Here is a 24,268-nt window from a genome sequence, read left to right as displayed (position 1 = left end):
AGGGATAGTTCCCCTGGATTGGAAATATGCAAATGTTGACCCTATTTTTAAAAAAAGGCAGAACGAGCTCGGCAGAAAACTACCGGCCGATCAGCTGGACCTCACACATCTGGAAGCTCATGGAGAGAATCCTAAGGGAAGGAATCATACAACATCTCACAGAGAACAATCTTATAAAATCAACGAAACATGGGTTTGTTAAAAATAGATCCTGCCTTACTAACCTGTTCACATTTCTGCAAACAGTAACCGGCTATTCAGACAAAGGACATCCGGTAGATGTAGCTTACATGGACTTTGCTAAAGCTTTTGACAAGGAACCACATGAGAGACTGGCAAGGAAATTACAGGCACATGGAATAAATAGCAGAATATTGGAATGAATAAAACAATGGTTGAAACAGAAAACAAAGGGTCGTGCTAAATGGGAATATATCTGACTGGGGAAATGTGGTGAGCAGGGGTACCACAGGGGTCCATTTTGGGTCCAACCCTTTTTGTCATATACATCAAAGACATAGATGAGAATATTACAAACCACATCATCAGATGTGCAGATGACACAAAGATCTATGGTATAGTGGGAAGTGAAAGCGATACTGAGACCTTACGAGGAGATCTGCATGAACTCTACAAATGGTCAGATGACTTGCAAATGCTTTTTAATGTCGATAACTGCAAGACCTTGCATGTGGAGCACAACAATCCACGGCACAACTACCATACTGACAGCACTACCTTACAACAGATTGATGAAGAAAAGGATCTTGGTATCAGTATCCATCATTCATGAAAAGTTGCACAACAAGTGGGAGCGGCAGTAAAAAAAAGCGAAACAAACCCTGGGAATAATCAAGCGTACATTTACCTTCAGGAAAAAGAAAGTAGTCGTTCAATTGTATAAGTCTCTGGGGCGTCCCCACCTGGATTATTGCATCCAGACATGGAGACCTCATCTTCAGAAAGGCTTAGCTGCTCTGGAGAAGGTGCAACACCTGGCAACAAAAATCATCCCAGAGCTAAGTCATCTCTCGTATCAGGAACGGTTGAGGGGCACTGGGCTAGCAACACTGCAAACCAGGCATGACAGGGTGGATCTCATCGAAACTTTTAAAATACTGAACAATTTGTAGGATGCTGATCCGGACAAGTTCTTCAAAAGGTCAGATGTAACACGAACGAGGAGCAACGGGTTCAAGCTCAACAAGCCACAATGGAGGACAGAAAACAGAAGATGCTTTTTCACCCATAGGAATATAAACCCTTGGAACAGCCTACCCGCCAAAGCCGTAAACGCCAAAACTCTGTTGGGTTTTAAAATACAGCTGGGAAAGATTATCAGGGCAAATGGGGAATAGGCTCAGGAATCTGTATACCGGTTGATTGACAGTTGAAAGGCGGGACCAAAGAGCCGAAGCTCAACCCCAGCAAGCACAACTAGTTAAGTACATACGTATACACACACACACACACACACACACCGCACACACAGTATAGAATTTACTAAACTAAATTCCCTGTGTACAGGGTGCTCCAAAATGACCAATTTCAATGAAATAGGACGAAATTTGTACAAACTTAACTTTACTGATGTTTATCATGTGTTATAAATGTAAAAATGTCTAAATTATTCCAACACTTTTCAGAAGCCTAGCCCTAATAATGCATACAGAGGTCCGCACGCACCTTGGTTGTGACACCCGTATCAAAGTACTGTGATATAATGAAACCAGACGAAGACTCACAAGGAAACGTCCTTGCATCGGTGCTAGAGACAAAGCGAGTAGTGAACTTGTCAACACAATATATTCCTCAACACTAAGGTTAGATGAGAAACATCCGGGGACGCAGACGGAGCCCACCTGGAAAGTTCTCAATAAAGACTTGACTTATGATTTATAAATCTATCTGGTTTTGTATAACAATCAAGTAAAAACATGAAATTATGTAGGTTTTTAATTTAATAGATTCGTTCGATTTCATAGAAACTGGTAGCTAATTCTGGGACACCCTGTATATATATGCTGGACCAAGAAGCGGGTGTATATATATATATATATATATATATATATATATATATATATATATATATATATATATATATATATATTATTAAATATGACCGAAAATTTTCGGTCATATTTAATAATATATGTCTACAGGAAAGACTGCTACCAATATATATATATATATATATATATATATATATATATATATATATATATATATATATATATATATATATGCGAACAAGCCTGAATGGTCCCCAGGACATATGCAACTGAAAACTCACACCCCAGAAGTGACTCGAACCCATACTCCCAGAAGCAACGCAACTGGTATGTACAAGACGCCTTAATCCACTTGACCATCACGACCGGACATAATGAGGTGATAGCCGAGGCTATATGAACCACCCCACCGCCGGCACTCGGATAGTTATCTTGGGCATAGCATTTTACCAAATCACCTCATTCTTTGGGGCACACGTGAGGAACACAAATGCGAACAAGCCTGAATGGTCCCCAGGACATATGCAACTGAAAACTCACACCCCAGAAGTGACTCGAACCCATACTCCCAGAAGCAACGCAACTGGTATGTACAAGATTAAGGATTAATTAAGGCGTCTTAATCAAGTGGATTAAGGCGTCTTGTACATACCAGTTGCGTTGCTTCTGGGAGTATGGGTTCGAGTCACTTCTGGGGTGTGAGTTTTCAGTTGCATATGTCCTGGGGACCATTCAGGCTTGTTCGCATTTGTGTTCCTCACGTGTGCCCCAAAGAATGAGGTGATTTGGTAAAATGCTATGCCCAAGATAACTATCCGAGTGCCGGCGGTGGGGTGGTTCATATAGCCTCGGCTATCACCTCATTATGTCCGGTCGTGATGGTCAAGTGGATTAAGGCGTCTTGTACATACCAGTTGCGTTGCTTCTGGGAGTATGGGTTCGAGTCACTTCTGGGGTGTGAGTTTTCAGTTATATATATATATATATATATATATATATATATATATATATATATACATTTCTCTGTGTATATCCCTCGTGGTCTCGAATTTCCCCACTGTATATAGTCTGTATATCAAGATGTTACTCTTCGAGGTTGTTAAGGTTATTAGAAGTTGTTAATGATGTTCCTCTTTTGTTATTGTTATTGCTGTTACTATTATTATTAATAATAAAAAGTAAGCACATTTAGGCAAATTATTTCAGCCTGACTATACGAGACAAAGAAAACGCAAACAGAAAACGAGGGTCAGGTGTGTGGGGTGAGTGAGCTCCTGTGACCCATCCACCACCTACTCATTCATCCTCCCACCCTTGTACCCCTGGCCCACACTCACCCTGGCCCACACTCACCCTGGCTCATACTCACCCTGGCCCACACTCACCCTGGCCCACACTCACCCTGGCCCACACTCACCCTGGCCCACACCCTAGCCCACACTCACCCTGGCCCACACTCACCCTGGCTCATACTCACCCTGGCCCACACTCACCCTGGCCCACACTCACCCTGGCCCACACTCACCCTGGCCCACACCCTAGCCCACACTCACCCTGGCCCACACTACAAACAAACACATGCATGTTGGCCACACCAACATGCATGCCAGTTGGTGTGGCTCCAGTTGGTAGAGCCAGTAGTTCTACCTGGAGCCGGAAGCGCTCAGTGTAGTGGCATAATATAATATACAAATACTGATCATCTGTATTTATCAACCCGTCCTCCTATTTAGATAGTACTTTTTGTAACTATGTACACCATAGTGCACATATTGACGTACTAAGAAATTAGATCGTAGAATTATGTATTATTCGCTTTACAGAGTCCGAAAAAATGAAGCTAAAAACAAGCTTAAATATTCCTAGGCCTAGAATAGCACACATATGTACTATAGTAGGTCTCAGCGTGTATTAGGCCCAGGAAGGTTAGGTTAGGTTAGTTTGTCTTTGCAACATAAGTTGAAAATCGTTTTCCGGTTTGTCCAAATTCAGTTGCACCGATTTCTACTTTCTAAGTACGTTGTACGTCGGTATATGAACTATGGTGCTCATCCGACCTGTAAGTACGACCAACACAGCAGGATAGGCTGGGATTTTGACATAAATTATTATTATTATTGTTAAAAATTGATAACTTTAGGATTATTGGGCGCCAGAGCAGGACAGTTAAGCAAGTAGGGTGCTTCCAGTCAGCCTGTCCTCACAAGTAATACATTGTATTTTGTACGTGTGAGGGCTGTGGTATTCCCATTGCCTTGAGTGTAAGAGATTGTGTAAGATAAGAGCAATGGAGTGAATTCGTCTGGTCCTAAACTGGTTTTGCATGCAGCTAGGATGGTCGTGTTTGCCAGCTTGGGATAGAGCACGACATGGGCAGTCCAACGATGCTATTATGACCGTCGTAGGTCGCTTGTGGAAGATCCCACAGTGATCAGAAGAACAACTACCCAGACACACAATATTCAGCTTTGAACAGAAGATGGAGAATCCAGAAGTAGTTTGGTGCAGTGGAGAGAGGTGTGACCCTGTCTCTCTCTCTCTCTCTCTCTCTCTCTCTCTGTGTTGGGAGTGCCTGGGGGGATGAGGTCAGGTCAGCTGCCAAGTGTAAGGTTTACACTTGGCAGCTGACCTGCCTATTACCTATTCACTCCAAACTGACTTTTGGGGAAGTTCCACTATTCCTGAATGCAACAAGAGGTACTCAATGATTAGCTCATAATGAGAGCTGTCATTCCATTGGTCTTACTATTCATGCCCGTGCCACCTCTTGGGGTGGCTTAATCTTCATTAATGAATCAATCAATCAATCAATCAATCAATCAATCCACTGGTCTAGGCATGTGTGTGCGTGCTTCACAAAGGAACCAGCTCACCAGCCATGCCGTTGAGGCTGTGTTCATCACTGTGTGTACGGGAGTAACGAAGAGAAGACCTGCAGCGTTCCTATTCACATTTGGCCAATCTAAATAGTTAACAGTCTTGCTCTAGACTCCATGAAGTTCTCTGCAACATACTGCGTCCTCCTGACCTGTGTCATGTTTCCTGCTCTAGTGGAACAATAGAGGAAGTGTGTGCGTGTGGACATGACCTAACTGATCCCACGTGATCACGTGTTAACAGGAGTAATAGACTGTTGTATTATCGTAAATCATTGGAATCATACTAAGTAAAGTCGCATAATTGCCTAACTTAACTCATATTATATATATACTATATATATATATATATATATATATATATATATATATATATATATATATATATATATATATATATATATATATATATATATATATACATGTCGTACCTAGTAGTCAGAACTCACTTCTGAGCCTACTATGCAAGGCCCGATTTGCCTAATAAGCCAAGTTTTCATGAATTAATTGCTTTTCGACTACCTAACCTACCTAACCTAACCTAACCTAACTTTTTCGGCTACCTAACCTAACCTAACTTATAAAGATAGGTTAGGTTAGGTTAGGTAGGGTTGGTTAGGTTCGGTCATATATCTACGTTAATTTTAACTCCAATAAAAAAAATTGACCTCTTACATAATGAAATGGGTTGCTTTATCATTTCATAAGAAAAAAAATAGAGAAAATATATTAATTCATGAAAACTTGGGTTATTAGGCAAATTAGGCCTTGCATTGTAGGCTGAAAAGTGAGTTCTGGCTACTAGGTACGACATACATATATATATATATATATATATATATATATATATATATATATATATATATATATATACATATATATATATATATATATATATATGTGTGTGTGTCTTGTGAAGAGATAAGTGGATATATATACAAAAATAAGTGGATCATATGAAAGATAAGGACTTAAACTGTTGCTTAAATGTGTAGTGCTAACCCCTCACGTGGCTGTCTGTGTGTGTTACAGTGACAGGTGTTCCACACCTGTCACTGTAATCACGCCGCAGTATCTGGCCCCCCAGGTCTGGCACCCCAGGTCTGGCCCCCCAGGTCTGGCACCCCAGGTCTGGCACCCCAGGTCTGGCACCCCAGGTCTGGCCCCCCAGGTCTGGCCCCCCAGGTCTGGCACCCCAGGTCTGGCCCCCCAGGTCTGGCACCCCAGGTCTGGCACCCCAGGTCTGGCACCCTAGGGTGTGCTGTGGGTTACCGCACATCCCTCTCGCCCGCACTAAGCAGCCACGTGCGCCACGTGTGCGCCATAGTTGAGTCGACGTTGTCACCGGATCATCGTGTCCCAATAGCGTTCGAACGCTATTGGGACAAATGCTCGAACGTCATCAGTCAACCCGTCCTCTCATACAAAGATCCAAGCTCTTTAATCCAGCCGCCAAACCCCAGCTGTTTATGAATGAAAACGGTTTACACACGACTCACAACTGATTTCGTTCGAACACTTCCAGAACTTCCAAGTGCTTCACTGACGAAGAATTTTGTTCGAACCACAACGCTGTAAACAGCCCGTCCTCCAAACAAAGATCCAAAAGTGATTCCATGCACCCGCCAAACCCCCTGTTTATGAATGAAAAACAGTTTACACACGACTCACAACTGCTGACGTTCGAACATATCCGGAACAAGTGCTTCACTGACGAATTTTGTTCGAATCACAACGCTGTAAATGCTTCACCCACGTACTACAAATACAAATAATCGCCAACAAAACCTAAACACCTAACCTAACCTATGTCTAAATATGCACAATATGCTAATATATTATAATATTAATTTATATTTGAGAAAATTCCTGTTTTGAATGAACAGAATGTTAAAATTTGTGAATGCGTGTGTGGGGTCGACCGCTGGATGGTCGACCCCACACACGCATGGGTTGAGAGGACTTGAGTCGAGGACGGGTCGTGTGTAAATAGTTTTTTCATTAACAGGGCGTTTGACGCGTGCATGGAATGGACTTTTGGCCTTTGTTTATGAGGACGGGCTGCAGTATTTGCAACTATGTGCTTGCAGAATCGAGCCCTCTTGGATCCCTGTTCTTGTTAGGTCTGTTTTCTTGGACAAGTTATATAACACTGGTTATTAGTGCCTTGGTGACCTATAATGGTCATTTGTTATGGTGCATTATTTTTCAGTGAATACTGATATAGCATGTGCAGACGAGGAGTCACAATAACGTGGCTGAAATATGTTGGCCAAACCACCCACTAGAAAGTGAAGGGACGACGACGTTTCGGTCCGTCCTGGACCATTGTCGTCCTGGAGAATGGTCCAGGACGGACCGAAACGTCGTCGTCCCTTCACTTGCTAGTGTGTGGTTTGGTCAACATTGATATATCATTGTTGTGTATCTCTATAATCCACCTTCAGAGATATTCTTAGTGAGGCTCGGCCGCGTCTTGGCCTGACTAGTGTGTTATAAGTATACTACTGTATACCAGTCACCTTGCCTTGGGTTTACCTGTGCCAGCGAGAGTAACCACGAGAGGTATGAGTGAGCAGCGTCGTGTGGCCTTACAAGTGACGGGGACAAGCCCGCCCAACACACACCGAAACTACGACGTTGGTACAACGTTCGAACAAGTTTTAACACCACCTAACCAGTTATAACAACCAATATAGCAAGTTGTAACAACGTTCTAATACGTCATAAACACATTAAGCCAAGATGTAACAACTTTATTACAAGTTGTAACAAGCGGAAAATAGAGACAGTTTCGGTTTGTGTTTCCAGGGAAGTACCTGTTCGTTTAGCGTCAGTGGCGGCGATACGCTCTTAATGTGAGGGAACCCGTCTTACACTGTTATATTATTTTAATAAACTAGTGGTTAGTTACATGAGCTTTCAGTTTGAGCCTTTTTCCCCGTACTACTCTCACACGTGGCTCGTCCCCCCCCCCCCCTGGCTCACTCGGTAATAATTCTCGACATCATCTCTAGGGTAGAAGGGCCTGACGGCTGAATGTATAGCGCTCGGGATTCGTAGTCTTAAGGTTCCGGGTTCGATCCCCGGTGGAGGCTGAAACAAATGGGCAGAGTTTCTTTCACCGTGATGCCCCCCTGTTCACCTAGCAGTAAATAGGTACCTGGGAGTTAGATAGGTGCTACTGGCTGCTTCATGGAAGGGGGTGTAACAAAAACGAAACGAAACTGCCCGAAACGCTGCCCGAAACGCTGCGCGTACTAGTGACTTTACAAGAATGTAATTACTGTACTATCCAATGTATTCTCACAAACCCAATGTACCTTCTTGTATATATATAAATAAAATAAAAATAAAATAAAAAGGAGACTTGGTCGAGGACCGGGCCGCGGGGACGCTAAGCCCTGAAATCACCTCAAGATAACGTCAAGGGTAGAGGTGCTTCACAGCCTGGCATCACACTCAACCTTGAGGCGTGACATGACGCTCTCAGCCCTTCAGCGGGAGTCGTTTGGGCAGCAGGACGACGACCCGTAACGCAACATTACGATATCAGAGAGGAAGAGGTCATTCCTTCCTGTTATTATCTCTGCCGCTGACGTAGGCGTAACTTCTTGTTATCTCTCTGCCCCACTCAACATGCGCCAGTACAAGAGCAAGGTGCAGTTGCACGTCCACTGGCAGAATCTAATCATTACAGTATGCTATGGTCCCCCAACGGACAAAATACGGGGTACTATGAAAAGTAGCGGATCACAAACATCCACATTTTCGATGCGTTGGATGGTTAGGTTAAGTGGGAGGCTTGGGTTCGCGGGTTTTAATACACCGTATTCTGTGTGTTGTGACGACTCAAGAGCATGGGCGCCTCACCCACGTCACACTGTTCTTCACCCGCCTTAACCTGTTGGGTGTAGTGGAGCCCCGGCCACCACACGCACCACTTGGGTGTAGTGGAGCCCCGGCCACCACACGCACCACTTGGGTGTAGTGGAGCCCCGGCCACAACACGCACCACTTGGGTGTAGTGGAGCCCCGGCCACCACACGCACCACTTGGGTGTAGTGGAGCCCCGGCCACAACACGCACCACTTGGGTGTAGTGGAGCCCCGGCCACCACACGCACCACTTGGGTGTAGTGGAGCCCCGGCCACAACACGCACCACAAACACCACCATTTCCAAACCTGTACTTTACTATATTCTTCTTAAACCCTAACTTCTCCTCGGCTTTGGGGTCTCTAATACACTAACCTGGGGTGTATTAATACACTAACCTGGGGTGTATTAATACACTAACCTGGGGTGTATTAATACACTAACTTGGGTGTATAAATACACTAACTTGGTCAGGATAATGTTAGCTTGATAAACTGTGAATACACTGTTGACGTATATGTTAACAAACTATGTAACTAGCTCATTAAGGCTGTAACCTGCTTATAGCTTAACAACATTTTGGGGGTTCAGTTCCTGAGCCCATTACGTGCCTCCGTCACCTTCAAACTGCCACCCACGGTATGGGTATGGGGTGCATAATAACCGAAATAAATTCAACAAAACACTACTCCGAATATTACGGGTTCTATCTTTTCTGACAGTTTCAGAACACTACGTATCCCCCTTGGTCTATGTCCCTAACCTGCCTGAAACTCTCAGACCTGCGCCTCTTGCAACAAGAGAGGAGATGCCCCACGAGAAACATGATCACAACATACAAAGTACTGACGGCGAATGGACAAGAACTGGGGACAGTTATTGTTCTAGTGAGTAATAATAGAAGAGGACACAGGGTGAGGGGTAAAGGCGCGCGGTGCGGGTAGTGAGCAAGTGGAAGGTGGCCGCCGCTCACAGCCCCAAGACCCGCTGCTGCACCCCCACCTTGGTGAAGGATCTACGACCACCAGGTACCAAGAGCTGGGTGCTGCTCCCAGTAGACCACGGCAGGTGAATGTGTACACCCACACACACACGCACCTTGACAGTTGAGAGGCGGGACCAAAGAGCCAGAGCTCAACCCTAGCAAGCAGAATTAGGTGAGTACACACACACACACACACACACACATGTTGTGGGGTGGGTGTGTGTGTGGTGGTGATGTGGAGGAGGCAGACTCCATACACAGTTTCAAATATAGATATGATAGAGCCCAGTAGGCTCTGGAACCTGTACACCTGTTGATTGAAGGTTGAGAGGCGGGACCAAAGAGCCGAAGCTCAACCTCCCTAAGGACAACTAGGTGAGTCCAACTAGGTGGGGCGCTGGTAGCTGAGTGGACAGCGCGCCGGATTCGTAATCCTGTGGCCCGGGTTCAATTCGCCGGCGGAAACAAATGGGCAGAGTTTCTTTCACCCTAATTCCCCTGTTACCTAGCAGTAAATAGGTACCTGGGAGTTAGTCAGCTGTTACGGGCTGCTTCCTGTGTGTGTGTGTGTGTGTGTGTGTGTGTGTGTGTGAGAGAAAAGAAATTAGTTAGTAGCTAGTAGCAGTTGATTGACAGTTGAGAGGCGGGCCGAAAGAGCAGAGCTCAACTCCCGCAAGCGTGTGTGTACTAGGTGAGTACACACACGTCTTGATCTAACCCTCCTCCCCCCCCTCCCCCAAGAGCAGCACCACAACACAACAAATGTGTCAAGTTGTCGCGGGTTGCATTGTCCCACCGCTGGGGGAGAGACAGGAGACGGGTAGTGTGGAGTGACGGGCAGTGGCCGCACCACCACGCCACACCCAACCCTCCCTATACACACCCACAACATGTACATGTTTTGGGTGTGTATAGGACTTGTCTATTTGTCAATATATTCCATTCAAAACAATTCTTCACGATCTTCAGAGGGACGCATTTGGGCGGCCTCTGTGTGGCGTGCAGACGCTGGGGGAGGGAGGTGACGGGGGGGAGGAGAGGGGAGATTACGGACAAGTTGGTAGATTTCAACACAAAACATGACACACGGCACAGAGGTTGTCCCCACGACAGCTCCAGGAACTGGGGAGAAGGAACAAGGTCCTTGAGCCTCCTTAAGGCACATCTGCCTTTCGGAGGAGGTTAACCTCGCCACATTGGATAAAAAAAGGGGGACATGATCACAACATTGACGATTTTTCCCACTGACATGGCAGACAGAGATGAGATGTCCAGATGCCAACTGGAGGAAGGAGATGACAGGGGAGGATGCTGGAGAGGCAGACGGAGTCATGGGGGTGTATGGAAGCACTTCAGTGTGAGAGAAGTAATGGGTAGTGGGAATGGGTAGCGAGGAGTGACGATTGATGTCAACATCACATACAGTTTCAGAGTAGACAAGGCAGACACTGGTAGCTAAAAGGCGGAACCCGGGAGTTGAGGATCGACCTGACAAGCACGGCTGGGAGAGTATAGTAGCAGCGTTAGCATAACACGGTGAGTACAAGGAGGTGAGTACAGCTGAGTAATTACCCGCACGTACTACAGTGGTGTCAAAGCTGTTCAGTACTCAGGGAGCTCCAGTGTCACAACCGTCCTCCTTGTTACTGCTGCCTGGTGTCTTGTTACTGCTGCCTGGTGTCTTCCTTGTTACTGCTGCCTGGTGTCTTCCTTGTTACTGCTGCCTGGTGTCTTCCTTGTTACTGCTGCCTGGTGTCTTGTTACTGCTGCCTGGTGTCTTGTTACTGCTGCCTGGTGTCTTGTTACTGCTGCCTGGTGTCTTGTTACTGCTGCCTGGTGTCTTCCTTGTTACTGCTGCCTGGTGTCTTCCTTGTTACTGCTGCCTGGTGTCTTGTTACTGCTGCCTGGTGTCTTGTTACTGCTGCCTGGTGTCTTGTTACTGCTGCCTGGTGTCTTGTTACTGCTGCCTGGTGTCTTGTTACTGCTGCCTGGTGTCTTGTTACTGCTGCCTGGTGTCTTCCTTGTGAGGTGGTGGTGGGGGGAGGGTACGGGCCCACAGTTCCCTGGCCCCCGTACAGAGGTGGTCACAGGGCCCCTCACGCTGGTGTGTCTCCTCAGGTGATCACAACATGCTGTCATTACCTGTGGATTACCTATAGACCATTTCGAGAGTTATACAACTCGGGGGCAGCCTGGTGTGTGGCCAGTGTTCTTGTACATGTGTGGAGGCAAACCTGGCAGTACCTTACATGTGTGTATTGTGAGATCTCTCTCTCTCTCTCTCTCTCTCTCTCTCTCTCTCTCTCTCTCTCTCTCTCTCTCTCTCTCTCTCTCTCTCTCTCTCTCTCTCTCTCTCCCCCCCTCTCTCTCTCTCTCTCGTCTCCGTGCCCACGAGTGTAGTTTGAGTGCTTTGAGTCACTCCCAGGAGTTTAAAGTACTTCCCTAACTCTTGGGCTGGACGGTAGAGCGACGGTCTAGAGCAATTCATGCAGGTCGGCGTTCAATCCCCGACCATCCAAGTGATTGGTTACCATTCTTTCCCACCGTTCCATCCCAAATCCTTATCCTGACCCCTTCCCAGTGCTATATAGTCGTCATGGCTTGGCGCTTTCCCCCTGATAATTTCCTCCCTGCCTAACTCTACGCGGTCTGTGAACATCTACCTTGTTCTACTGGCTCACATCTACCTTGTTCTACTGGCTCACATCTGCCTTGTTCTACTGGCTCACATCTACCTTGTTCTACTGGCTCACATCTGCCTTGTTCTACTGGCTCACATCTACCTTGTTCTACTGGCTCACATCTACCTTGTTCTACTGGCTCACATCTGCCTTGTTCTACTGGCTCACATCTACCTTGTTCTACTGGCTCACATCTGCCTTGTTCTACTGGCTCACATCTGCCTTGTTCTACTGGCTCACATCTACCTTGTTCTACTGGCACACATCTGCCGTGAACGGGGCTGTGAGGGTAGAACACTGCAGCCCTGGAGAGAACACCAATGGTGGTTCAATGCTCAGTATTACTGGTGCGGCCTCGACCCTTGTTCTCACTGTCTTGGGGCGGCTGGTGGTGTCCTTGTGTGTCTGTCCTCTCCAAACTATCCCAAGCTCTTGGACCTGCTCGCTCCTGTCTGTCCTCTCTAAACTATCCCAAGCTCTTGGACCTGCTCGCTCCTGTCTGTCCTCTCTAAACTATCCCAAGCTCTTGGACCTGCTCGCTCCTGTCTGTCCTCTCTAAACTATCCCAAGCTCTTGGACCTGCTCGCTCCTGTCTGTCCTCTCTAAACTATCCCAAGCTCTTGGACCTGCTCGCTCCTGTCTGTCCTCTCTAAACTATCCCAAGCTCTTGGACCTGCTCGCTCCTGTCTGTCCTCTCTAAACTATCCCAAGCTCTTGGACCTGCTCGCTCCTGTCTGTCCTCTCTAAACTATCCCAAGCTCTTGGACCTGCTCGCTCCTGTCTGTCCTCTCTAAACTATCCCAAGCTCTTGGACCTGCTCGCTCCTGTCTGTCCTCTCTAAACTATCCCAAGCTCTTGGACCTGCTCGCTCCTGTCAGTGAGGAGATCTGTGTATCTGTGTATTTACGTATGTAGGTTACTTGACCAGACCACACACTAGAAATTGAAGGGACGACGACGTTTCGGTCCGTCCTGGACCATTCTCAATCGACTTGAGAATGGTCCAGGACGGACCAAAACGTCGTCGTCCCTTCAATTTCTAGTGTGTGGTCTGGTCAACATACTTCAGCCACGTTATTGTGACTCATCGCCTGCATATGTAGGTTAGCTTAGCATTTTAAAAGCACCGAATCACCTTCTGTGGTTGATTGTTCAATAAACCCTTGAATTATATGTTTAACACTTCTCTAACCCTGTCCATGGAGGACAGAAGAAAATGTATATATGCTGGTTAGCATTGTAAATGTGTAGCCAGGACTACAGGACTACTAACTAATGGAGCCGGTCAGCCGAGCGGATAGCACGCTGGACTTGTGATCCTGTGGTCCCGGGTTCGATCCCGGGCGCCGGCGAGAAACAATGGGCAGAGTTTCTTTCATCCTATGCCCCTGTTACCTAGCAGTAAAATAGGTACCTGGGTGTTAGTCAGCTGTCACGGGCTGCTTCCTGGGGGTGGAGGACTGGTCGAGGACCGGGCCGCGGGGACACTAAAGCCCCGAAATCATCTCAAGATAACCTCAAGAATCTCAAGATAACCAAGTCTGTGGTACAAAATAATAATAAAAAAAATGAGGAGATCTGACTGTATCTTGTATCCTGCTATCCTCTAAGGGGTTATTGTTCCTATACTGCCAAGCTTTATAAAGAAATCCATTATACCTCCTTGCCCCTTCATTATGTTGGATATCATAGTGCTAAAGCTACCGTTGTATTTACCTACATTTATACAGATAAATCATTACTTTATATATAACCCTTGTATATAAATGCTACGGCTGGACGCTTGAGACTAAAGGAGCAGGTTGTAGAGACAAACTCCATTCATAACTTTTAAAGTAGAAATGATAGGGAAATAGGTCAGGGGGTCATTGCATTAGACAACCAGCAGCTAGAAAAGCGGGGTCCAGGAGTTATAACTCGATCCAGCAACCACAAATAGGTGAGTACACGCATACGATAAATAATTGTACTTAACTGAAAATAAATATATTAAAAAATAAATACGTCATTTGCATGTTTGTTAAAAACAGTAAGATTTTGTTGACTGAACTTTATGTATTTTAAACGTTCAGAAAACAACTTTATATATATATATATATATATATATATATATATATATATATATATATATATATATATATATATATATATATATATATATATATATATATATATATATACTGTAGTTACAGTGTCACCTTTCTATAACCTGTTAACAACATTTCTAAAACGTTGTGTGTTTGCTGGGCGTGCCCTCTTGTTCTGTTGATATTCATTGTAAACAATTCCTGTTTCCACCCTGGCAATCCCTCTAAGTATTGTATACGTCTGAATCATGTCCCCCCTCTCCCTCCCTCCTTTCTAGCGTCGTCAGGTTTAGTTCCTTCAGTCTCTCTTAATTTATATCTCATACACCAACACTGTACACCACGCACGGTGTACAGTGTACCCAGCGACCGTGTACACCACGCACGGTGTACCCAGCGACCGTGTACACCACGCACGGTGTACAGTGTACCCAGCGACCGTGTACACCACGCACGGTGTCAATAAGTGGTGGTATTTCTTGATGAACGATTATGACTTGTGCTGCACATTCTCAAGAGCACTTGTCACTTATTACAGCGATAGTTAGTAGGGGGTGAAGGGCACCACTGTTGACCACTGGACCACACTCACTACTGGACCACTGGACCACTGGACCACACGGACCACTGGACCACTGGACCACTGGACCACACGGACCACTGGACCACACTCACTACTGGACCGCTGGACCACACGGACTACTGGACCACACTCACTACTGGACCACACGGACCACTGGACCACACGGACCACTGGACCCCACGGACCACTGGACCAGACGACAACAACAAAGGTGACACCTGTGCTTGCAACAAACCGTTGTCTCAGGCGACGCAGATAAACAGACATATGGCTGACAGGTGCACACACTCAGCTGGCAACACTGCACAGGTTGTAACATTTCAGAGGCTGCAACACCGCACAGCTTACAACACTGCAGAGTTGTGTTGTAAGTTGCCCACCAACTTGGGCCTCACACACGCACACGCACACGCACACACACACACACACACACACACACACACACACACACACACACACACACACACACACACACGTGGGGGTCCATGCTTCGAATCTTCTAGAGCCCAGGTGCCGATACAATCCTACCCATGTTGGCCACGAACCCCACTGCAATCACCGTGCAAAGTTGGGTGAGGCTAGCCGTAAGCGTCTGGCTTAGGTGAATGGGATGTTTATTTAGCCGGAAGTGCAAGTTTCATATGGCGTGGGTCACTAGTGCATCTCAGCTTCAGGAGTTATCTTGAGTTGATTTCAGGGCTTTAGTGTCCCCGCGGCCCGGTTCCTCGACCAGGCCTCCACCCCCAGGAAGCAGCCCGTGACAGCTGACTAACTCCCAGGTACCTATTTACTGCTAGGTAACAGGGGCATAGGGTGAAAGAAACTCTGCCCATAGTTTCTCGCTGGCGGCCTGGGATCGAACGCGGGACCACAGGATCACGTGTCCAGCGTGCTGTCCGCTCGGCCGGCCGGCCCCATTCAGTAGTCATGGGAGTGTCGACAGTGTCAGTGTAGCAGTAGGCTGCTGCTTCTGGAAACTTTCCTTATTAAGGCTACTCATAGCTGAGTGGATACAGCTTCTGCCTCACGTGCGTCGGGTCCGTGGTTCGAGTCTCCTAGAACCCAGGTGAATGAAATGTAGAGGTTGCAACACGGTATACACTACAACATTGCAGAGGTTGCAATACACCAGAGGTTACAATACACCAGAGGTTACAATACACCAGAGGTTACAATACACCAGAGGTTACAATACACCAGAGGTTGCAATACACCAGAGGTTACAATACACCAGAGGTTGCAATACACCAGAGGTTACAATACACCAGAGGTAGCAATACACCAGAGGTTACAATACACCAGAGGTTACAATACACCAGAGGTTACAATACACCAGAGGTTACAATACACCAGAGGTTACAATACACCAGAGGTTGCAATACACCAGAGGTTACAATACACCAGAGGTTACAATACACCAGAGGTTGCAATACACCAGAGGTCGCAACACTGCAGAGGTTGCAAGGGCCACACCAGGAGTGAAGAGCGTGCTGGACAAACACACAGTGCTCACAGGTAAGGGATCATTGTGTTGCCGCAACAGAGGAGGAACAGCTTGGTAGATCATTAAGCCCACGCTGCCAGAAGCGGCCAACAGGGTCGCTTCACCGCTGTCAGGTTCCGGGTTCAATTCCTAGGGCAGGTTTCCCCTCAAGTGAAGCCTCTATTTACTTGCCAGCAAATTGGTGCCAGGACAGACGCTTAGGGCTAGTCTCACCCAACTTTGCACAGTGATTGCAGTGGGGTCCGTGGCCAACATGGGTAGGTCGGTATCGGCACCTTTGAAACATATATAACGTGTCTCGGGTGGGGAGGGGGGGGGGAAGAGAAGGGGTGAAAGAATATGTATCTCTATAAAACATGACGTCTGTCTGTCTATTTGTTGAAGGATGGAGGCCAGATACTTTGCAGGGTGATGTGTGATTGTGTGGGGAGCGTCATAGGTTGGTTGGGATCGGCTCCTATTCCGAGCCCCCGGCAGCAATACCTGTGACGTGTGACGTGTGACGTGTGACGTGTGACGTGTGACGTGTGGGGTTGATTATCCATAGTGACAAAACAACGTTTATGGCTCTTATTAACGTTTAATCAACGTTGATAACGTCGATTGAATCTTACTCGGGCATCTTTTGCCCCATTGCCAGAGAGAACGGGAAGGACGGAGGACGGGAGAGAGAAAACGGGAGAGGGGAAGAGCGGCAAAGAAACTGGGTTGGAGGGAGAGAGAGAAGACGAGGGAAGGAGTGACGTGTAGAGAATGGGAAGGAGGGAGAGAGACCTCGTCAATTCTCGCTACCCAGGACTCGAACTCAGGATCAAATCCCTCACGAGGTGCTGGACGAGTGAGTTACCACCGCGCCACCAAAGCCTCCAACTTATTCATTAATTATTTATATTTCCACAGCAAGATAAAGGGGTCAGTAATCCAAGAACGTTGTCTCTATAACTTCTCAGCTACCCGCATCCAAATCCCCCTTCAATCCATTCAATTAAACTGTTTTTACCCCACAGTGAACACAAACAGGATAACTTTGAGCGCATTTTTCACGATGATATAACTTATTATATTCTAGTTGATGTTTTGTGAGCTGGAGGAAGGTGGAGCGGAGCAGCCTTACAGGAGGAGTGTCCTGCAGGGCAGGTCAGCACTGCTGCTGCTGCCTCAACGCTGAGGTGACGGACAGGCCACCACTCTCCCTGACTGTCTACAGGGACCTCCACACTGGACTGTGTACAGGGGACCTCCACACAGGACTGTATACAGGGACCTCCACACAGGACTGTGTACAGGGACCTCCACACAGGACTGTGTACAGGGACCTCCACACAGGACTGTATACAGGGACCTCCACACAGGACTGTCTACAGGGACCTCCACACAGGACTGTATACAGGGACCTCCACACAGGACTGTCTACAGGGACCTCCACACTGGACTGTATACAGGGACCTCCACACAGGACTGTCTACAGGGACCTCCACACTGGACTGTATACAGGGACCTCCACACTGGACTGTATACAGGGACCTCCACACTGGACTGTATACAGGGACCTCCACACAGGACTGTATACAGGGACCTCCACAGAGGACTGTATACAGGGACCTCCACACAGGACTGTGTACAGGGACCTCCACACTGGACTGTTTACAGGGACCTCCACACAGGACTGTGTACAGGGACCTCCACACAGGACTGTGTACAGGGACCTCCACACTGGACTGTCTACAGGGACCTCCACACAGAACTGTATACAGGGAACTCCACACAGGAGGATACTGCTATGTGTGGAGCCTGTGTGTGTGTGTGTGTGTGTGTGTGTGTGTGTGTGTGTGTGTGTGTGTGTGTGTGTGTGTGTGTGTGTGTGTGTGTGTGTGTGTGTCGAAAAATCTATTGATTGATTGACATTTGAGAGGCGGGCAGAAAGAGCCAGTGCTCAACCCAAGCATGTACAACTAGGTGAATACAACTAGGTGAATACAAGAATCCATACAGAAGGCCTATACACAGGCGGCATGACAGCTCAATATGCTCTAGTACCTGTATACCACTTGATTAAGGACTGAAAAGCGGAATATATAAGGTGTTGCTCGTCCTCCACAAGTACAACTAGGTAAGCCCAACTACGGGAACACAGATACAAGCCTACCTTGTTTGTATCTCGGCTAAGAGCTTGCAACTTGTCTTCTGGAGACTCTGGAACCCATATATAAGAGACCGGATAGTTAGGGCGGGGCTTGTGGCGGTCACCGGGAGGCGGGAACCACCTCAGAGGTGGAGCCAGACAGGCCAGCAGCAGGAGGAGCTAAGGCCTGTGGCGAGGGGTGATAAGGACCTGGATGGCGTGTTTAAAGGTTGGTTATGAGTGTTGGATGAAAGTGTTGTGGGGGAGGTGAGAGTGAGAGCTGTGGTCAGTGGCTCAGCTGCTGTGATGGACTCACCACCTGTGAGTCTCAAGCTCGAGGGAGAGTCTACTCACACTCACATCTTACTGGGGAACTTGAAAAGACACAGAGTTCCTGGTACAGAGTTCCAGAGTTCCAGAGTTCCAGAGTAACGTCCCACAAGTGTGAGAACTGAGATATGAAGAGACACTGAAAGAAATAGATCTGGCATTGCTAGAAAAGGGGAGAGAGAGAGAGGAGACATGATAAAGATCTATGAAATACTTAGGGGGGGATTCAAAGAGTAGAAATGAGGTGTTCACAATAATAATCCATAGAACAGGAAAGCATGGAAGGAAGCCTGGGAAACAGATGAGCCTTAGAGATGTAAGAAGGTTTTATTAGCATATGAGTAGTGGGTAAAATGGAACGAAATAAATGAGTAAGTTGAACAAACGAACTCCATTCATTATTTCAAAAGTAGATATGATAGAAAAATGGGCCAGCAGTCATTGCACTAGATAACCAGGGGCTGGAAAAGCGGGTTCAAAGAGCTTAAGGTAGATCCTGCAAGCAGAAATGAGTACACACACACACACACACACACACACACACACACACACACACACACACACACACACACACACACACACACACACACACACACACACACACAAACCCACTCACACACACACATGAGCGACCACAGTCGCTATATCAGAAACCTATCCTGTTTCTGATATACGTAAATGATCTCCCAGAGGGTATAGACTCATTCCTCTCAATGTTTGCTGACGACGCCAAAATTATGAGAAGGATTAAGACAGAGGAGGACAGCTTGAGGCTTCAAGAAGACCTGGACAAGCTGCAGGAATGGTCGAACAAATGGTTGTTAGAGTTAAACCCAAGCAAATGTAATGTAATGAAGATAGGGGTAGGAAGCAGGAGACCAGATACAAAGTATCATTTGGGAGATGAAATACTTCAGGAGTCAGAGAGAGAGAAAGACCTGGGGGTTGATATCACGCCAGACCTGTCCCCTGAAGCTCATATCAAGAGGATAACATCAGCGGCATATGCCAGGTTGGCTAACATAAGAACGGCCTTTAGAAACTTGTGTAAGGAATCTTTCAGAACATTATATACCACATATGTTAGACCAATCCTGGAGTATGCGACTCCAGCATGGAGCCCATATCTAGTCAAGCATAAGACTAAACTGGAAAAGGTTCAAAGGTTTGCCACCAGACTAGTACCCGAGCTGAGAGGTATGAGCTACGAGGAGAGACTACGGGAATTAAACCTCACTTCGTTGGAAGACAGAAGAGTTAGGGGGGACATGATCACCACATTCAAGATTCTCAAGGGAATCGACAGGGTAGATAAAGACAGGTTATTTAACACTAGGGGCACGCACTCGGGGACTCAGGTGGAAACTGAGTGCCCAAATGAGCCACAGAGATATTAGAAAGAACTTTTTTAGTGTCAGAGTGGTTGACAAATGGAACGCATTAGGAAGTGATGTGGTGGAGGCTGACTCCATACACAGTTTCAAGTGTAGATATGATAGAGCCCAATAGGCTCAGGAACCTGTACACCTGTTGATTGACGGTTGAGAGGCGGGACCAAGGAGGAAGAGCTCAACCCCCGCAAGCACAATTAGGTAAGTACAATTAGATGAGTACAGTGTACTGAGCGACCACAGTGTACTGGTGTTTGAGTACCTGATTGAAGAAGGGTTATTGAACTCGAGGAGGGATACCGAAGCCAAAAGGTTAGCATACCGAAAGGGAAACTATGAGGAAATAAGAAAATTCCTAACAGATATAGCATGGGAAACAGAGCTCAGGGGAAAGACGGCCCAAGACATGATGGACTACATCACGTAGACGTGCAAGGACGCAGCAAACAAGTTTGTCCCAGTCCAAAAGGAAAACACTGAAATGAAGATGAGAAACCCATGGTCTAATCAGAGATGTAGACTAGCTAAGCAGCAAAGTAAAAGGGCATGGAGAAACTATAGGAATAACAGGACACTTGAGAGCAGAGAAAGATACCAGAATGCCAGGAATGAAAATGTCAGGTTGAGAAGAGAGGCAGAAAGACAATACGAAAATGACATCGCAAGCAAGGCAAAGACTCAGCCTAAATTGCTGCACAGCCACATCAGGAGAAAAACAACAGTACTGGAACAGGTTATCAAATTAAGGTTAGGGGCGGAAGGATTCACTACAAACGACAAGGAAGTGTGTGAGGAACTGAATAAGAAATTCCAGGAGGTCTTCACCTTAGAGCAAGGAGAAATTCCAGAGATAAGAGAGGGAATAGTTAACCAGGAACCACTGGAAGAGTTTGAGATTACCAGCGGGGAATTAAGGAAGTGTTTACTAGAGTTGGATGTGACAAAGGCGAAGAAAGCTAGTGGAGCACCTGGAGCGAAAGAACTTTGTAACACAGCATCAACATGGGTTCAGGGATGGCAGGTCCTGCCTCACAAGGTTACTTGAATTCTACGACCAGGCAACAAAAATAAGGCAAGAAAGAGAAGGGTGGGCAGACTGCATATTTTTGGATTGTCAGAAAGCCTTTAATACAGTACAACACAAGAGGCTAGTGAAAAAGCTGGAGATGCAGGCTGGAGTGAAAGGGAAAGTACTCCGGTGGATAGAGGAGTACCTAAGCAACAGGAGACAACGAGTCTGTGTGAGGGGTGAGGTCTCAGATTGGCGGGACGTTACAAGTGGAGTCCCGCAGGGGTCAGTCCTTGGACCTATACTGTTTCTGATATATGTAAATGATCTCCCAGAGGGTATAGTATCGTTTCTCTCATTGTTTGCCGATGATGCAAAAATTATGAGGAGGATTGAAACAGAGGATGATAGTAGGAGGCTACAAGATGACCTAGACAGACTGAGTGAATGGTCCAACAAATGGCTGTTGAAGTTCAACCCGAGTAAATACATAGTAATGAAACTAGGCAGTGGAAACAGGAGGCCAGACACAGGATACAGGAGATGAAGTACTTAATGAAACGGATAGAGAGAAAGATCTAGGAGTTGATATGACACCAAACCTGTCTCCTGAAGTCCACATAAAAAGAATAACGTCTGCGGCATATGCGAGGCTGGCTAACATCAGAACAGCGTTCAGGAACCTGTGTAAGGACTCATTCAGAATCTTGTACACTACATATGTAAGACCAATCCTGGAGTATGCGGCCCCAGCATGGACCCCGTACCTTGTCAAGCACAAGACGAAGCTGGAAAAAGTCCAAAGGTATGTCACTAGACAAATCCCAGAACTAAGAGGCATGAGTTACGAGGAAAGGCTGCGGGAAATGCACCTTACGACACTGGAAGACAGAAGAGTAAGGGGAGACATGATCACAACCTACAAAATCCTCAGGGGAATCGACCGGGTAAACAAGGATAAACTATTCAACACTGGTGGGACGCGAACAAGGGGACACAGGTGGAAACTGAGTACCCACATGAGCCACAGGGACGTTAGAAGGAACTTTTTCAGTGTCAGAGTAGTTAACGGATGGAATGCATTAGGCAGTGATGTGTATGGAGGCTGTGTATGGACGCTGATTCCATACACAGTTTTAAATGTAGATATGATAGAGCCCAGTAGCTCAAAAAATCTGTACACCAGTTGATTGACAGTTGAGAGGCGGGACCAAAGAGCCAAAGCTCAACCCCCGCAAGCACAAATAGGTGAGTACAAATAGGTGAGTACACACACACACACACTTGGGGAACAGGTTGTGGAAGCAAACTCTATTCATAATTTTAAAATTAGGTATGATAGGGAAATGGGACAGGAGTCATTGCTGTAAACAACCGATGGCTGGAAAGGCGGGATCCAAGAGTCAGTGTTCGATCCTGCAAGCACAAATTGGTGAATACACACAGGGGTTGGTGGCTGAGTGGACAGCACGCTGGACACGTGTTCCTGTGGCCCGGGTTTGATTCCGGCGCCGGCGAGAAACAATGGGCAGTTTCTTTCACCCTAATCCCCCTGTTACCTAGCAGTTAATAGGTACCTGGGAGTTAGACAGCTGTTACGGGCTGCTACTTGTGTGCATATGTGTGAAAAAAATTAGTTTGTAATTAATAACAGTTGAGAGACGGGCCGAAAGAGCAGAGCTCAACCCCCGCAAGCACAACTAGGTGAATACTAGGCTAACACACACACACACACACACACACACACACACACACACACACACACACACACACACACACACACACACACACACACACACACACACAAATGTGTACAGGGCCAGAAATGAGTACATCAGAGTGAGGAGAGAAGCAGAGACAGTATGAAAATGACATCGCGAGTAAAGCTAAGACCCAACCAAAGCTGCTCCACAGCCACATCAGGAGGAAAACAGCAGTGAAGGAACAAGTGATGAAACTGAGAAAAGGGGAGAACAGATACACAGAGAACGACAAAGAGGTGTGTGAAGAACTCAACAAGAGATTCCAGGAGATTTTCACAATAGAACAAGGAGAGGTCCCTGCACTAAATGAGGAGGAAAACCGAACAACCTTGGAGGAATTTTACCTCACCAGTGGAGGTCAAAAGGAATCTATTGGAGCTGAATGTGTCAAAGGCTGTTGGGCCTGACAGAATCTCACCGTGGATTCTAAAGAAGGTGCAGAAGCACTAAGTGTGCCACTCTCTATGGTGTATAACAGGTCACTGGAAATGGGAGACCTTCCGGAAAGCTGGAAGACAGCTAATGTAGACCCAATTTACAAAAAGGATGACAGGCAAGAGGCACTGAACTACAGGCCAGTTTCCCTAACTTGTATACCATGCAAGGTGATGGAGAAGATCGTGAGGAAAAGGCTCGTAGTGCATCTGGAGGGAAATAGTTTTGTAACACACCACCAACATGGGTTCAGAAATGGTAAATCGTGCCTCACAGGCCTAATAGAATTCTATGACAAAGCAACACAAATTAGGCAAGAAAGAGAAGGGTGGGCAGACTTCATTTTCTTAGACTGTCAGAAAGCCTTTGACACAGTACCTCACAAAAGGCTGTTACAAAAGTTGGAGCAGCAGGCAGTAGTAAAAGGTAAGGTGCTTCAGTGGATAAGGGAGTATCTAAGCAATAGGAAACAGCGAGTAACGGTGAGGGGGGGGGGAGGCATCACAGTGGCGAGATGTCACCAGCGGGGTTCCACAGAGCTCTGTACTCGGACCCATCCTGTTTCTAGTATATGTAAACGACCTTCTAGAGGGTATACTCATTCCTCTCAAT

General features: G+C 46.6%; 1 protein-coding gene across 1 annotated transcript in view; it reads right to left on the bottom strand.

Moving 5' to 3' along the window:
* LOC123762392 (salivary glue protein Sgs-3) overlaps window positions 1–24,268 on the bottom strand; it is a 115,004-nt gene that overhangs the window by 5,721 nt on the left and 85,015 nt on the right. The gene's annotated exons all lie outside the window — the stretch shown is intronic.

The sequence above is a fragment of the Procambarus clarkii genome, chromosome 2 (assembly GCF_040958095.1).
Source record: "Procambarus clarkii isolate CNS0578487 chromosome 2, FALCON_Pclarkii_2.0, whole genome shotgun sequence".
Lineage (NCBI taxonomy): Eukaryota > Metazoa > Arthropoda > Malacostraca > Decapoda > Cambaridae > Procambarus > Procambarus clarkii.
Note: the sequence above shows the minus strand (reverse complement) of the source record. Positions and strands in the feature narration are given on the sequence as shown.